Genomic DNA, 18872 nt, shown 5'->3' with positions numbered 1-18872 from the left:
ACAAGATGATGAGGCATGGATAGTGTGGACAGCCAGAGACATTTTCCCTACAGCGGAAATGGCTACCTCCAGGGAGCATAATTTTAAGGTGATTGGGGGAAAAGTATAAGGGGGATTTCAGAGGAAGGTTTTTTACACAGAGAGTGGTGGGTGCATGGGACGTGGCAGAGGCGGGTACATTCATCATCATCATTATGTGCCGTGTCATATGATGTGGGCAATCATGGCCTTTCCATCTTGATCACTGTCTATGAGAAGACCCCCTTCACATTGTTGCTCTTATTCCTCTCTCCCTATTCTCTAAAAGTTGAATCCTAGTGGTCAGTCTTCAGAGAAAGCAACATGTCACACGCCGGGCTTGCTTGTGGTAGACGCAGGGAGTTTACAACCTCTCTCAGCGTGGCCGCACTAAATTCCCTGCGTGGCCATCACTTCACGTGGGAAGAGGGTTCAGCCTGAAGGTGAAAGTGGAAAGGAAAGCGAAGAGGGCAACAGTGTTCAGGACCCCAACACACTACATCAGGCACCCTGAGAGAAACAAATACTTGGCATGAAACCTGAACTGTACTGGATGAGCTGATAAACCGGAAACCACTAGCTGATTTGCATTGACTTATGGTAATTATTATATTTGCATAAAATGTTATTTTGCTGTACCTAAGAACGACAGGCAATACCAGGGAAACTGCATTGTGCAGCAAAAAAAATGTGCAGTTCAGGTCACCTACCTACAGGAAAGATATCAAAAAGCTTGAAAGAGTGCAGGAAAAAAATGTACGTTGCTAGGACTTGAGGACTTGAGTTATGGGGAACAGTTGAAAAGGATAGGGCCAGGGTTTCCCACCTGGGATCCACAAACCCCCTTCTTAATGGTGTTGGTCCATGGCATAAAAAAAATGGGAACCCGTGGGTTAGGACATATTCCCTAGAGCACAGGAGCATGAGATTTGAGAGACATATACAGTACTGTGCAAAAGTCTTCAGCAGGTATATATAGCAAGGCTGTCTTACAATTTTGCACAGTTCTGAAGTAATGTTACGTACTGCACTGCATTACACAAACTTACAATGATGTTGCTGGGCCTGGAGGATCTGAGTTGTAAGGAAAGATTGAACAGGTTAGCATTTTATTCCTCGGAATGTAGAAGATTGAGAGGAGTTTTGACAGAGGTGTACAAAATTATGAGGGGTATAGATAGAGTAAATGCAAGTAGGCTTTTTCCACTGAGGTCATAAGTTAAGGAGGAAAGGTGAAAAGTTTAAGAGGAGCATGAGGGGAAACTTCTTCACTCAGAGGGTTGTGAGAGTGTGGAACGAGCTGCCAGCACAGGGTGGTGCACGCGAGCTCAATTTCAACATTTAAGCAAAATTTGGATAGGCATGTGGATGGTAGGGGTATGGAGGGCTATGGTCCCAAAGCAGGCAGTTTAAAAGGTTTCGGCTTCCGCATTTACTACATGGGCTGAAGGGCCTATTTCTGTGCTGTACTTTTCCATGACGCTATGACTGTACTGCTGCAAAAAAAAAACCAAATTTGATGACATTTGATGATAAACTTGATTCTGATATGGGTCTCTATTGTGGACCGAAGAGTGGGAAGGATACAGGGAGAGGGGAATCATGGTTGGGTAAAAGGGAAGGGAGAGGAGAGGGAGTGGAAAGCATTAGAAAGACATTCTATAATGATCAATAAAACAATTATTTGGAATCAAGTGACCTTGCCTGGTGTCTCAGGACTGGGTGTGTCTGCTCCTGTGTGCCACTCCCCCTGCCCCGGCACTCTTTCTCTGCCATCTGTCCTGTGGCACTCCACCCTTGCCATTCCCAACATCCTCAGCTGATGCCAGTATTACAAATGCACTCTCCGCTCCACGTTGACAAATACAGTACTGTGCAAAACTCTGAGGCACCCTATTTTTATATATGTGCCAATGACTTTTGCACAGTACTGTACAAAATTATGTAGAGAGAGAGGTATAGATAGGGTAAACACAAGCAGCCTTTTTTCCCCTCAGGTTGGATGAGACTGGAACTAGAGGTCATAGGTTTAGGGTGAAAGGTGAAATATTTAAGGGAAATCTAGGGAACTTCTTCACTCTGAGGCTGGTGCACGTGGAGTGGGTTGACAAGACCAGCAGCTGTATTTTAGGGTAGGAGTTGCACAATTAAATTGAAAACAGAGGAGGAGGGAGGGATGGCGTGAGTGTGATTGCAAATTTAGAGGAGAAGGTTACCAGGATGAGGGGAAAGTCAGAAAGAGAAAACAAAGAAAGACTTTGTCGCTGACTGCCTTCCTTTTGATTGCTGCCGAGGAGTTTGTGAGCAGCTTATTGCTGTATAGTTTGCTGTGGCAGGCCAGTGGGCCTCTGCCTTGTGTGGTGTCCTTCTCTTTCAGTGAATGTTGGAGGGTGCTGTTGTGGTTCCCTGTTTATGGATTGAATTATTCCATTTATGGACTGTGGACTTTTCAGACTTATGGTTTTATATTCTGTGTCTTTTATCACCTGTTCCTTTTCTGTTTTGTTGAGCAGGGACGGGATGGGGGGTTTGGGGGTGGATATTCTCATTCCGTTTGGTAAGTGGGGAGGGAGTTTTAGGGGCTAATGACTGGGATGCCGTTCTTTTGGGATGGAGGGTTTGATGTTTCTCCCTGAACGACTTTCATGTTCTTTCTTTGTATTGTGGCTATCTGGAGAAGACGAATCTCAGATATGGATACATCCTTACGATAATAAATGATGCTTTGAACATTTAAAAAGAGGGGGGGGTGTTGAAATTCCAGTCTGGAACAGAATTTTTCACCCTTGTTGGTGCAAAAGAGAAGTCCGCAGAGACTTGATGAAATTGATGGCAGAGAGTTGCTCGGTCCAACCCAAACAAACCAGGCAGGAAATCAGTTACTTCAGCTAGTCCTGCTTTCCGACCGCTTGCTTGCTGCCCGCTCCAGCTACCCTGGTGTTTCTGCCTTCGTTCAACGAGTTCCAGACCCACATTGCACTTTGAGTGAAAAAAATCCTCAACTCAGCGAAGGAATTTATTCTGAGTGAGAATAATGTTATTTTCAATTAACAGGGATTCATGGATATTAAAGGTAAAGGTAAAGAAAGGTAAAGATGGGTATGCTGGAATTTTGTTTTTAACAGATAAACTGGTCACTTACTAAGCTGAAAATGAGCGATCTCCCCCCTCACCTAACACTTCCTCACCCCCATTCACTATAGGACCTCTTATCCAGAGAACTTCAGATAAGTTGCTTTGTCAGCCTTGGCGTTACAGCCATTCTCTTCTCGGTACTACCATCGGGCAGGAGGTACAGGACCACTAGATCCCGCACCACCAGGTTCAGGAATGACAATAACCCTACAAACGAGGCAGCACAGTAGTCTAATGGCTTAGTGTTTACACTATTACAGTGCCATTGACCTGGGTTCAATACCATCACTGTTTGTAAGGAGTTTGTGCATTCTCCTCATGACGATGTGGGTTTCCTCTAGGTTCCCTGGTCTCCTCCCACATTGCAAAGACATAAGATCGTAAGGCACAGGAGTAGAATTAGGCAATTTGGCCCTTTGAGTCTGCTCTTCATTCAATCATGGCTGATCCTTTTTTCTCCTCCTCAGCCCTACTCCCTATCCTTTGTCCAATCACGAACCTATCAAGCCCTGCCTTAAATACACCCCAACAACCTAGCCTCTATAGATGCCTGTGGTAATAAATTCCACAAATTCACCACCCTCTGGCTAAAGAAATTTCTCTGCATCTCTGTTTTAAGTGGACACCCCTCTATGCTGAGGCTGCGCCCTCTTGTCCTAGACTCCCCCACCATGGGAAACATCCTTTCCACATCTACCATATCTTATGGGTTAGCAGGTTAATTGGTCACATGGGTGTAATTGAGTGGCATGGGCTCATTGGGCTGGAGGGGCCTGTTACCGTGCTGTATCATTGAATAAAATAACCATCAGACTCCTGAACCAGCGTGGATAACTTCACTCACCTCAACACTGAACTGAACCTACAGACTCACCTTTCACCCTTAACACATTAACTCTAGTCATGGTCTTACCGAGCCTCTATCAAATCTCCCGTAGAGAGAGGAATACAACATGATGAGGGTTACAAATGCAAGTAGGCTTTTTCCACTGAGCTATGGTGAGACCAGAGGTCATGGGTTAAGGATGAAAGGTGAAAAGTTTAAGGGAAACATGAGGGGGAACTTCTTCACTCAGAGGGTGGTGAGAGTGTGGAACGAACTGCTGGTGCAAGTGATGGATGCGGTTTTGTTTAAGAGAAGTTTGGATAGGAACATGGATGGAAGGGGTATAGAGGCTATGGTCCGGGTGTGGGTCGATGGGATTAATGGTTTGGCACAGACTACATGGGCAGTAGGGCCTGTTTCTTCATTTTAGTGTTCTATGCCTTTATAACTTGATCTTAGTTTTATATACATACATATATAAAGCTGTGTGTACGCATTGCACACACACAGAGTACTGTGCAAAAGTCATAGGCACATGTAATAAAATTCTGTAAACCAAAGATGCTTTAAAAAACCGAAATGAAAAGCTTCTAAATATCAAAAAAAATTACTATAAAGAACGTAAATCAAATCAATATTTTGTGTGACCACCCTTTGTCTTTAAAACTGTGTCAGTTTCTTAGGTACACTGTTGTGCAGTTTTATCAGAAAATCAGCTGGTAGGTTGCTCCAAGCATCTTGGAGAACTTGCCACAGTTCTTCTGCAGGTTTTGGCTGTCTCACTTGCTTCTGTCTCTCTCGGTAATCCCAGACAGCCTCGATGACGTTGAGATCAGGGCTCTGTGGAGGCCAAACCATCTGAAACCATATAAAAAATCTAGGGTGCCTAAGACTTTGGCACAGTACTGTATACACAGTCACACACACACACAAACATTCAATTTGTCTTCTTTTGCGCATTGGTTGTTTGTCAATCTTTACTTATATAGTTTTTCAGTGAGTTATATTGTATTCCTTTATTGTCCTGTAAATGCCTGCAAGAAAATAAATCTCAAGGTAATAATAGTGACATATACATACTTTGATAATAAATTTCCTTTGACTTTGACATTTCCAGTTCCAGGAAATATATCACTGTTCCATCATCACCACATGGTGCTTTCCCAACAACACTTGAGAAAGGAGCTCCTTCACTAGAAGTACTACCATGGTCGCGGTACAGACTCATTCCGCCCTTCCCAAATAAAACACATTGATGCTAATTGGAGAGACAAGAGTGACCGCCAGGGCCAGAAATCAGAGCAACACACAAAAATCACTGGAGGATCTCAGCAGGTCAGGCAGCATCTATGGAGAGGAATAACCAGTTGACGTTTCAGGTTGAGATCCTTCATCATGAATCTCACAGAGATATGTTGGGGGGGGGGGGTTAAACTTTATTCAGTGTTCTCTGTCATTTCCACTAGCCCACTGCAAAATCTGCCACATCCTTAATAGTTAATATTGGCTCAACGAGCCTGTGGCAATTACACCCGAGTGAGCAGTTAACAGTAACATAGTGGTTAGCACAATGCTTTACAGTACCAGTGATCCAGGTTCAATTCCCACCACTGCCTGTAAGGAGTTTGTATGCTCTCCCTGTGACCGTGTGGGTTTCCTCCCGGTGCTCCGGTTTTCTCACATAGTCTAAAGACGTGATTGTAAATTGTCCTGTGATTAGGCTACGATTAAATCAGGAGATTACTGGGTGGTGTGGCTCGAAGGGTCAGAAGGGCCTATTCCTTGCTGTATCTCACTAAATCAAATAAGAACCTGCTAACCCGTACATCTTTGGAATATGGGATGAAACTGGAGCACCCAGAAGAAACCCTTTCAGTCACAGGGAGAACTTACAAGCTCCTGACGACGGTGGCAGGAATTGAATCCAGGTCTCTGGCGCTATAATTGTGTTATGCTCACCGTTATACTATGGTGTCAGCCAGTTTGGGGCATAACTTCCAGATAATGGGTCAATAATTCAAAACGGGGATTCCGAGAAATTTCCCTCATAAAGCTTTGGGATTCGCAATCCTATTACGGAGGTTGTTTCATGGAATAAATTCATGGCTGGGATTGACATTTTGTTATAAAGGGGGAACCAGGTGTTTTGGGGAACAGGCAGGAAGTGAAATTGAAGCCAACACCAGATAAGGCCTGATAATAGAGAACGATGGAGCAGGCTCAAGTGAGCGTATGGCTTGTTTCTGCTACCATTCCTGATGTTAATGAGGCCTTCCCAACAAGTTCTGGACAATGCTCTTGCCACTATATTCAATTTCTTCCACTGATAAAGCTCAGGTCACTTCAGTTTTTCTAGTCCTCTAACTGACCCTTCAGCCCATCTAGACAATGCCAAACTGTTATTCCGCTCTGTCCCATTGACCTGCACCTGCAGCACACTCCTCTGTACCCCTACCATCCATGTACCTATCCGAACTTCTCTTAAATGTTGAAATCAAGCTCACTTGCACCACTTGCACTGGCAGATCGTTCCACACTCTCACCACCCTCTGAGTGAACTTTTCCCTCATATTCCCCTTAAACTTTTCACCTTTCACCCTTAACCCATGACCTCTACTTCTAGTCTCACCCAGCCCAGTGGAATAAGCCTGCTAACATTTACCCTATCTATAATTTTGTATACCTCTAAAAAAAGCTACCCTCAATCTTCTCCATTCTAGGGAATAAAGTTCTAACCTATTCAATCTTTCCTTGTAACTCAGGTTGTCATTTCCTGGCAACACCCTTGTAAATTTTATCTGTTCTCTTTCGATCTTATTTATATCTTTCCTGTACATAGGTGACCAAAACTATACACAATACTCCAAATTAGACCTCACCTATGTCTTATACAGCTTCAACATAACATCTCATCCTCTGTAATCAATATGTTGATTTATCAGGGGCAGTGTGCCAAAAAGCTCTCTTTAAAACCCTATAGACTTATGAGGCCACTTCCATGGAATTATGGACCTGTATTCCCAGATCCCTTTACCCTGTCTTATAAACTGCTCAGTAAAAATAACACCCAGCTCGTGACCAGGAGATGGAGAGATAGTGAGATGTCACCCAGCCAAGAACTGCGGCAGCATGTATTTTGAATTGGGAATGGGAGGCTGTTCATCAAACTCCATCAATCCCATTTCTTTATAGATCATTCTCAAGAATCAAGTCAAAATCAATACACTTTAGAGCAGAGGTTCCCAACTTTTTTTATGGCACGGACAATGAAATAAGGGGTTCCGTGGACCCCAGCTTGGGAAACCCTGCTTTTGAAGCACTCAATCACTTCTCAGAGGTCTAACACCTCATCTTCATATAGTAGGCTTTCAGATTTAACTTATTTAGAGATGCAGACAAGCCCTTAACATGCCCGTTTTGCCCAATTATACTCATGTGACTAATTGATCTACTAACCTGTGCATCTTTGGAACACAAGAGGAAACCAGTGCACTCAGGAGGAAACCCACATGATCATGGTCCTTACAGACAGCAGCAGGAATTGAACCTGGGTCGCGGGTGCTGTGATAGCATTACGCTAACCGTTATGCTTGTGCAGTTTCAGTAACTGCCTTTCCCTGTCCATGTCAGGACTGGCCACTTCTTCTGAACGTCAGTCCACCTAGGATTTGCTCAGCACCTCCCTCTTCATGAACACACCCTGACCTACTGGACAAGTCCCACCGCCAGCAGCACAAACACACACAGAGGTACAAAAACACATACGGTTTAGGAAGCTAAGATCAAACAAAGCCCTTGAGGATTATAAAGAAACCAGAAAAGAACTCAAGATGGGATCCCCTCTGTCCAGCCACTAAAACATCTGCCCCATCTCTCTGTCAATTCCAGTCTCACCCACCGCAGCTATTTCCTTTGTCCCCTTTATCTCAGCTACCATTTTCTCTGCAATTTAAACCCCTCTTTTTAAATTTCTTTTCTCCAGTTCTGACAAAGGATCTCTTACTATTAATCAGCCCTCATAGAGTGGTCACAAGTGGAGAGAGTGAGCAATTTCGAGTTCCTGGGTGTTAATATCTCTGAGGACCTAATGTGGTCCTAATATAGTGATGCAGCTATAAAGAAGGCATGATATATTATCATGTATTGCATTGTACTGCTGCCACAAAGTTAACAAATTTCATAACATATGCTGGCGATATTAAACCTGATTCTGAATCTGAGCTTAAAAGTTTCAGTCAAAAATCCCTGTCAGCCTGCTAAACCCCAAAGGCTACAACATGGCCTGTCCAGCCTTTCCTTTAGTCCTAAGATTTCTGAAGGTGGCAGCACAGGTACGTAATGCGGTGGCTCTCAATGTCAGCATGACCAAGGAAATGACTGTGGACTTCAGGAAGGGGAAGTCGGGACAACACACACCACTCCTCATCAGGGTCAGTGCGGAGGAGGTGAGTATCTTTAAGTACCTGAGTGCGACCATCTCACGTAATCTGTCTTGTGCCCAGCACATGGACACAATTATGAAGAAGGCATGCCGACATCTGTACTTGATTAGGAGTCTGAGGGGGTTTGGGATGTCACAAAAAGACCCTTACAAATGTCATTGTGAACAGTAGCACCACAGCCTGTTCTGAAGGCTCCATTGTGCACAGCTGAAAAAGGCTGCAGAGGATTATAGACTCAGTCAGCTCCAAGACAGGCACAACCCTCCCCACCCTTGAGGACATTTTCAAGTGGCAGTGCCTCAAGAAGGCAGCATCCGTCATTCTCATTATTACCACTGGGGAGGAGGTGGAGAAGCCTGAAGACCCACACTCAATGCTTTAGGAACAACTTCTTACCCTCCATCGTCTGATTTCTGAACACTTCGTTAGTCCTCTTTTGCACCATCTACCTTTGCACCCTATAGCAATTTTTATGTCTTGCACTGTACTGCTGCCACAAAACAAATCCCACGACATATGTCGCTGTTAATAAACCTGGATGTGATCCCGAGAAAGCAGATGGGATGCTGGCCTTCATTAGTGGGGGCAAAGAGTGTTAAAGCAGGGAGGTAATGGTGGGGTACAACTTAAGTAAAGTAAATTTATTATCAAAGTACATATATGTCACCATATATAACCCTGACATTCACATTCTTGTGGGCATATTCAACAAATCTATAGTATAATAACTATAACAGAATCAATGAAAGACCGCACCATCTTGAGAGTTCAACCAGAGTGCAGAAGACAACAAACTGAAGAAAGAAATAATAATAATAAATAAACAAACAATAAATATTGAGAACATGAGATGAAGAGTCCCTGAAAGTGAGGTCATTGGTTGTGGGAATACTTCAATGATGTGGCAAGTGAAATTGAGTGAGGTTATTCCCCTTGTTCAACAGCCTGATTGTTGAGGGGTAGTAATTGTTCCTAAATCTGCTGTGTGAGTCTCAAAGCTCTTGTACCTTCTTCCTGATGACACCAGCCAGATGACAGCATGTCCTGGGTGGTTGGGTTCTTGATAATGGATACTGCTTTCCTGCGACAGCATTTCATGTAAATGTACTCAGTGGTGGGGAGGGCTTTACCTGTGATGAACTGGGCTGTATCACTACTTTTTGTAGAATTTTCCATTCAAGGGCATTGGTGTTTCCCTACCAGGCTGTGATGCAGCCAGTCAATATACTCTCCACTACACATCTATAGAAGTTTGTTGAAGTTTTAGATGCCATGCTGAATCACCAAAAACTCCTAAGCAGAGGCACTGCTGTGATTTCTTTGCAATTGCACTTAAATGCTGGGACCAGGACAGGTCCTCTGAAAAAACAGCACAGAGGAATTTAAGTTGCTGACCCTTTCCACTTCCGATCCCCTGATGAGAACTGGCTCATGGACCTCTGGTCTATAATCAAAACTTTCAAAAACATGAGTTAGTCCATAGCATATGGAGGAAGGGATCACTGTGGAGGGGGTGCAGAGAAGACTGACCAGGCATTGCCAGGAAAGGAGGGTATCAGTCATGAGGAGGGACTGGACAAGCTGGAATTGTTTTCCTTGGGTAGAGTGAGTGAGAGCTGAAATCTGATGGAGAAGTATGAAGTGGTGAGAACTAGATGTGGTAAATTGAAAGAAAATTGTCCCCATGGGAAAGGTGTGTAAGACCAGATAGACTTGAGGTGAAGGGTAAGACATCTTTCTCCTCCTACCCCAGAGGGGGTGCTGTTTGGAACAAACTGCCTGTAGGGATGGTGGAAGCAAAGACTCTCACAAAATATAAACAGAATCTGGAGGAGAAATTGAATGGACAAGACATAATAGAACCCAGATCAAAAGTTGGTAAATGGAATTTGCACAGATGAGTACTTCACAGTTGGCACAGTCAAGTAGAGGGTGCTGTTTCTGTGTCAATGAATTACAAGCTGCCATTCCAAATATTAGTCCAGTGAACCAGCCTTGTCATGGTTTGCCTGCCTCAATGACCTGGAGAGCTATATTGGCGGGAGTCAGGCCTTGATGCTTTGGCTGTTGATAGGGTCACCAATGCCAAACAGGTCAAAGGATAGAGGCCAGAGTATGAGTGGTCCACCAGTCCTCCAGGTTCAGGGGTTCAGCTCAGGGCTAACAACTCTAACTGGTAGAGCAGAATTGTTATGGAAGCAGCAATGAAGAATGCTTCTAAGTCTGTGTGCGACGTTATAAGATGGCCAAGGACAGAGATGGAGGGCCTTCATTGCTGCCCTAAAAGCCAGCAGCATAACGGGCAGTAAGTAAGAATCACCCTGTACTCAACATTCTTTCTTATATGAGGAGACTAATACTGTATGTAATATTCAGAATACAGTGATAGAAAACCCTGAGGTGAACGGTCATAGTCTTTTTCCCAGGCTTGGGGAGTCTTTAACTAGCGGCCATATTGCTTTACTCAAAGTGCTGGAGGAACTCAGCAGGTCAGGCAGTATCAATAGAAATGAATAAACGGTCCATGATTCTGGCCGAGACCCTTCATCAGGACTGGAAAGGAAGGGGGACGATGCCAGAATAAAGAGGTTGGGAGAGGAGAAGGAGGATGGCTAGAAGGCGATAGGTGAAGCCAGGTGGGTGGGAAAGGTAAAGTGCTGGAGAGGAAGTAATCTGAAAGGAGACTAGAGCACAGCATAGGAGAAAGGGAAGGAGGAAGGGACCCAAGGGGAGGTGATAGGCAAGCGAGAAGAGGTAAAAGGCCAGAGTGAGGAATAGAAGAAGAAAGAAACAGGAGGGGAAAGACCCTCAGCCCGAAATGTAGACTGTTTATTCCATACTGACCTGTTCAGTTCCTACAGCAATTTTCTGTGTTTTGCTTTGGGTTTCCAGCATCTGTAGACTTTCTCATGTTTAGGGCTCTTCATCTCATGTTCTCAATATTAATTAATTAATTTATTCATTCATTATTATTTCTTTCTTTCTGTATTTGCACAGTTTGTTCTCTTCTGCACTCTGGCTGAACACCCTAGTTAGACAGTCTTTCACTGATTCTGTAATGGACATTATTCTATGCAATTATTGAGTATGCCCACAGGAAAATGAATCTCAGGGTTGTACATAGTGACATATATGTAGTTTGATTATAAAATTTACTTTGAAGTTCAGAGGGCACAGATTTTTGAAAAACATTGAACAGTACAGCACAGTACAGGCCTTTTGGCCCATGATGTTGTGCCGATGTTTTAACCTACTCTAAGATAAATCTAACCCTTCCCTCCTACACATCTCTCCATATTTCTATCCTTTACATGCTCATCTAAGAGTCTACTAAATGTCCCAAATGAACCTGCCTCTACAACCACTCCCGCCAGCACGTTGCATGCACCCACCACTCTCTATAAAGAACTTACCTCTGACATTCCCTCTATAATTTCCTCCAATCACTTTAAAATTATTCCCCCTCGTGTTAGCCATTTCCACCCTGGGAAAATGTCTCTGACTGTGCATTCTATTCATACCTCTTGTACACTTCTATCGTCACCTCTTATCCTCCTTTGCTCCAAAGAGAAAAGCCCTACATCTTTCAACTTATCCTCATAAAACATGCTCTCTAATCCAGGCAGCATCCTGGCGAATCTCCTCTGCACCCTCTCTAAAGCTTCCACATCCTTCCTATAATGAAGTGACCAGAAATGAACACAATACTCCACGCCTGGTCTAAGCAAAAGGTGGAGGGTACATGAACAAGATGGCAGCCAAACTGGTAGAGCTGGGCTTGATTACAATATTGATGCTGCCTGTAAGGAGTTTGTATGTTCTCCCCGTGACCACGTGGGTTTCCTCTGGCTGCTCCGGTTTCCTTCCACAGTCCAAAGACGTACCAGTGGTAGGTTAAAGTGTCCTCTGATTAAATTAGGGTTAAGTCGGTGGGTTGCTCTGTGGTGTGGCTTGAAAAGCCAAAAGGACCTATTGCATACTGTAAACAGATAAATATTTAGATAGGTACATAGATAGGAAAGGTTTATTGAAACCTGTAGAATATTGAAAGGCTTTGATAGAGTTTACATGGAGAGTATGTTTTCTACATTGGGGAATCGAGGACCAAAGAACAGACATTGTGGTTAGCAGCAATGAGTCGGGCTGAACAGCCTTCTCTATGCATGACTTCACGTAACAAGGCAGTGGGGCTTTGTCCAGCAGGTCAGCATGTATCAATGAAGAGGGAAAATCTGAGCCAAGGCCCCGTATACCTGAAGGAAAGCATGATCATTTTGTACCCAATTTCTCCCACAATATGTCCGAGAGGCAAGAGACCACAAATGTTGGAATATGGGGATAAAATCAAATGGCTGGAGGAACTCAGAGGGTCAGACAGCATCTGTAGAGAAAAATGGACAATCAATGTTTCAAGTCGAGTCCTTGTGTCACAACTGGGAATGTAAAGGGCAGAAAGAGGGTATAAAGAGGTGGGGGAGGAATGAGGCAGGAGCAAACAGTGGGTGATGGGCTGATGGAATTGGGAGGGCGAGGTAATAGGTGGAGACAGCAGCGGGCTGGAGATGAAGGGAACTGATGACAGAAGAGGGTGCTATTGGGAGGGTGAGTGGGTATATGGGAATGGCAAGGGGGGGGCAGAAGACAGGCCACTCAGTCAGAGGAGTTTTTCAGTGATGGGCAAGTGAAATAAAGGATAATCTACAACCAAACAGCATGAATATTGTATTCCCAAATAGGATGGGTATTGTATTCCCAAATGGGATGGATATTGTATTCCCCAAACGGCATGGGTATTGTATTCCCAAATGGGATGGATATTGTATTTCCCAAACGGCATGGGTATTATATTCCCTAAACGGGATTGATGTTGTATTTCCCAAACGGGATGGATACTGTATTCCCCAATTGATATGGATATTGCATTTCCCAAATGACAAGGTTACTGTATTCCCCAAATAGGATCAATATTGTATTCCCCAAACAGGAAGGATATTGTATTCCCCAAATGACACAGCTAATTTATTCTCCAAATCAGATGGATATTCTATTCCCCAAATGGCAACAATGTTGTATTTCCCAAATGGTATGGATATTGTATCCCCTGAATGAGATGCATATGAGATGCAATGGGATAGATATTGTATTTCCTGAATGGAATGGATATTGTATTCCCCAAACGGGATGGACTTTTCTAATCCCCATGAGATAGTTACTGTATTCCCCAAATGGGATGATATTGTATTTCCCAAATTATATGGATATTGTATTCCCCAAACGGCATGGATATTGTATTCCTCAATTGACATAGATATTGCATTTCCCCAAACACGATGGATAACATATTCCCCAAATGAGATGAAAACTGTACTCCAGAAAGGGATGGATATTACATTCTCCAAAAGGATGGACATTGTATTCCCCAAAAGGAATGGGTATTGCATACTCCAAACGACATGAATATTGTATTCCAAAGTAGCATGGATTTTGCATTCCCCAAACCAGATGGATATTGCATTCCCCATATGGAATGGACAATGTATTTCCCAAATGGAATGTATATTGTATTCTCCAAACAACATGGATATTGTACTCCCCAAACTGGATCGATATTGCATTCCCCAATAGGAAAAGATATTGTATTCGCCAAATGGCATGTATGTTGTATTCCCCAAATGGCATGGATATTATATTTCCTAAATGGGATGGATAATGTACTACCCAAAGGGGATGGATATTGTATTACCAAAAAATGAATGGATATTGTACTCCCCAAAGGGGATGCAGGTTGTATAACACAAACAGGATGGATATTTTATTCCCCAAACGGTATGGTAATTGCATTCACCGAACGGGATGGATATTGCGTCCCCCATACGGGATAGATATTGTATTCTGTAAATGTCATGGATGTTGTATTCCACATATGGAATGTATATAGTATTCCTCAAATGGCAAGGATTTGTATTCCTTAAACAGAATGGATATCACATTCCCCAAATGGAATGTAGATTGTATTCTCCAAATTACATGGATATTGTATTCCCCAAATGAAATGGATATTGTACTTCCCAAATGGGATGGAGATTGTATTCCCCAAATAGAATGTAGACTGTATTCCCAAAATTACATGGATATTGTATTCCCCAAATGGGATGGATATTGTATCCCCAAATGACTTGGATATTGTACTTCCCAAATGGGATGGAGATTGTATTCCCCAAATGGGATGGATATTGTATCCCCAAATGGGATGGATATTGTATCCCCAAATGACTTGGATATTGTACTTCCCAAATGGGATGGATATTGTATTCCCCAACCAGAATGGATAGTTCATTCCCCAAATGAAATGGATATTGTATTCCCCAAACGGAATGTAGACTGTATTCCCCAAATGGCATGGATGTAGCCTGTATTCCCCAAATGGCATGGATTTGTATTCTCCAAACAGAATGGATGTGCATTCCTCAAATGGAATGGATACTGTATTCCCCAAAAGGAATGGATACCATGTTCCTCAAATGGCATTCATATTGTATTCTCCATATGGGATGGATATTGTATTCCCCCAACAGAAATGATATTATATTCCCCAAACGGCATGGATATAGCCTGTATTCGCCAAATGGCATCGATTTGTATTCTCCAAACAGAATGGATATTATATTCCCATACAGGATGGATTTCCCAAGTGGTATGAATGTTGTATTCCCCAAACGGGGCGGATATTGTATTTCCCAAAGGGGATCAATATTTTATTGCCCAATTTCATGTAAACAATAGCCTTTTTATTCCCTTCTCTCCTGATCTACTTATGTCTCTATCTCTTTCACACACACACATCTTTCTATATTAAGGCCAATCCTTGCCCCCTGTTACCCATTGTTTTTCCCTCTCCCACCCAAACTTCTACCAGTCCCCTACCTCCACAAATCATAATCAGAATCAGAATCTGGTTTATTAGCACCAGTTCTCTACCTCCACAAGTCAGAATCAGCATCTGGTTCATTAGCACAGACATGTCATAAAATTTGTCGTTTTGTAGTAGCAGTACATAGTCACATATAAAATATTATAATAGTTTTTACATACAAAATATTAAAAAAATAGATAAATAAATGAAGCAAACTGCTGAGATGGTGTTCATGGGTTCATGCCTGACTTAGCTGAGTTTCTCCAGCAGTTGTGATAATGTTCTGTCAAATTTGTGATGACCACAACCACACTGTGTCATGCACCAGTTCATCCACCTTTCTCAGATATTGCTCACTATTCAGAGAAGCGAATAAACACTATGGCAAAAGAGCCCAATACTTGTTCTCTGCTCCATTCCTGTCCCTCCTCCACTCAAGCTGAAGTCCTTCACTCTGCAGATGAAGACCTGGTTCATGAGATGAGCAGCAATGAGGTGGATGGCTTGATGTGTCCCCTGAAGAACCATGCCTTCCAAATTTAGACTCTGCTGCCCTGGTGAAAAGACTGTAACCATCCATCTTCACTCTCACCTTAGCTTTTAAATACATTGCACTCAATGTCATTAAGACCAAAGAACTGATTGTGGTCTTCAGAAAGGGTAAGGCGAGGGAATACACAACAGTTCTCATAGTGTGAGCTGAAGTGGAAAGAGTGAGCAGTTTCAAGTTCCTGCGTGTCTCAATCCCTGAGGACCTATCCTTGGCCCAACATCTCGATGGAGCTACATGGAAGGTATATATTCCACTAGGAGTTTGAGGAGGTTTGGTATGTCACCAAAGACACATGCAAATTTCTATAGCTGTACCGTGGAGAGCATTCTAACTGGCTGTATTACCATCTGGTATGGGGGCAGGGGCCACAGCACAGGATCGATGTAAGCTGTGGAGAATTGTAAACCTAGTCAGCTCCATCATGGACACTAGCCTCCCCAGCATCTAGGTCACCTTCAAGGAATGATGCCTCAAAAAGTCAGCATCCCATCATTAAGGGCCCCCCTCATCCTGGACATGCCCTCTTCTCATTGCTACCATTAGGGAGAAGGTACAGAAGCCTGAAAGCACTCACTCAATGATTCAGGAACAGCTTCTTCCCCTCTGCCATCCAAGTTTTTAATGAAGATTGAACCCATGAACACCACCTCACTACTTTTCTTTTCTCTTTTTGCCCTCTTACTTAATTTAACTTTTAAAATAAACATAAGTTTCTTACTGTAATTTTCCATTTTATTACAGTATTGCATTGTACTGCTGTCCCTTAACAACAAATATCACACCATATGCCAGTAATATTAAACCTGGTTGTGACACAGTGTCTCAACCTCACCTTTTCCAACAAAAATCACTCCAGTCTAGTCCTGATGATGGGTCTCAACCCAAAACATGAACAACTTCCCACCCCATTTTCTGCCTGACCTGCTTTGCACATGTGTATGTGTGTGTGTGTTTTGCTCCAGATTTCTCACTTCTCAAGACTCCAACCTAGATTTGCTCCATAATTCTAATTCACCAGCCCTGGCAACTTCCTCTCAGTTCTCTCTGTATTCTCTCTCTCTCTCTGCCCTGACATCTCCCCCATGTGTCATTTTCTTCTGTCTGTTTAATTTTATTTTCCAGAACTGTGGGTAGAGCAGATTTTCATGGGTTCAATTACAGGTATACACATGCTCTGATCCAACGTGGAATTTCAGTTCAAAAGTAAAACTGTTGAAAGATGATGATGACTTACTAAACCTGTTAAACTGGTGATGATCATCTGAATATCCAAAGGGTCCCCTCCTCTGATCCTTTTTTCGCTTTCTCCTGTGGTCCACTCTCCTCTCCTAGGAGATTCCTTCATCTCTAGCCCTTGACCTGTCCCGTTCACCTGCCTTCACCTATCACCTTTTAGCTAGCCTCCTTCCCCTTTCCCAACCTTCTTGTTCTGGCGTCTTCCCCGTTCCTTCCCAGTTCTGAAGAAGGATCTCAGCCCGAAACTTTGACTATCAATTCACTTCCATAGAAGCTGCCTGGCCCTGCTGAGTGCCTCCAGCGTTTTGTGTGTGTTGCTTTGGATTTCTAGCATCTGCAGACTTTGTCATGTTTATCCAGAGCCAAGAGAAGGCATAGTCTTCATCACCCAGGAGATAAGACAGTCCAGCACCCTTCAACCTACAATCTATATAAACCTACTCAACAATTAATCTAACCATTCCCTGCTACACAGCACATAACCCTCCATTTTTCTTACAACCATGTTCCTATCTCAAAGTCTCTTAAATGTCCCTGTTGCTTCTACTTCTAACACCACACCCAGCTATGCATCCTGGTATCTATCATTCTCTATGTAAAAAATTTACTTCAGACATCCCCTTTGAACTTTCTTCCACTCAGCTTGAACTGATGGCCTTTGGTATTGGCGATTGCTACCCTGGGAAAATAGTCCTGGCTGTCGACTCTGTCTATGCCTCTCTTAATCTTATAAACCTCACATCCTCTGTCATTCCAAAGGGAAAAGCCCAAGCTTGCTCAACCTTCCCTCAAAGGACAAAAGAGATAGGGTAACAAATAATTGAAAAAAATAGGTTGGTTAGTTCTCCGTTGGGATGTGGCAGTGATAGCTGCTCAAACTGACAACTTCCTTTGACACAGAGCTCTGTAAGCATGTTCCTCTTACCCATCAGAGGATTCACATGTTAACCAGAAAGTAAAACAGTTCTTAAACATTTTGAATATTTTACATTGAATTATAAATGTTAGCCCATAATACATCACATCGTCATAGAGCACTACAGCACAGAAATAGGCCTTTCAGCCCATCTACTTCACGCTGAACTGCTATAGAGCCTAGTACCATTGTCCCACACCAGGACCATAGCCCCCGCAAACCCCTCCCATCCATGTACTTATCCAAACTTCTCTTGAACATTGCAATGGAACCCACATCCACCCCTTCCGCTGGCAGCTCGTTCCACACTCTCACCACCCTCTGAGTGAAGAAGCTCCCCCTCAATTTCCCTTGAATATTTCACCTTTCACCCTTAACCCATGACCTCTAGCTGTAGTAGTCCCACCCAACCTCAGTGGAAAAGCCTGCTTGCATTTACCCTATCTATACCCCTCATAATTTTGATACCTCTATCAAATCTCCCTTCATTCTCTGATATTCCAGGAGTAAAGTCATTAAAACCATAAGACATAGGAGCAAGATTAGACCATTCAGCCCATTGGGTCTGCTTTGCCATTCCATCATGGCTGATTTATTATCCCTCTCAACCCCATTCTCCTGCCTTCACTCCATAATCTTTGACACCCTTACCAACCAAGGACCCATCAAGCTCCACTTTAAGTATACCCAATGGGTTGGCCTCCACAGTCACCTGTGGCAATGAATTCCACAGATTCACCATCCTCTGGCTAAAGAAATTCCTCCTCTAAAGGGATGTCCTTGTATTCTGACTCCGTGCCCTCTGGTCCTAGACTCCCCCACTGTAGGAGACT

At 43.3% G+C, this 18872-nt stretch overlaps 1 protein-coding gene across 23 annotated transcripts in view; it reads right to left on the bottom strand.

Moving 5' to 3' along the window:
* Positions 1–18872, bottom strand: part of ahdc1 (AT hook, DNA binding motif, containing 1) — a 282613-nt gene that overhangs the window by 9539 nt on the left and 254202 nt on the right. The gene's annotated exons all lie outside the window — the stretch shown is intronic.

The sequence above is a fragment of the Hemitrygon akajei genome, chromosome 24 (genome assembly GCF_048418815.1).
Source record: "Hemitrygon akajei chromosome 24, sHemAka1.3, whole genome shotgun sequence".
Classification (NCBI taxonomy): Eukaryota; Metazoa; Chordata; class Chondrichthyes; order Myliobatiformes; family Dasyatidae; genus Hemitrygon; species Hemitrygon akajei.
This window is presented reverse-complemented; position numbering and strand designations above follow the sequence as displayed.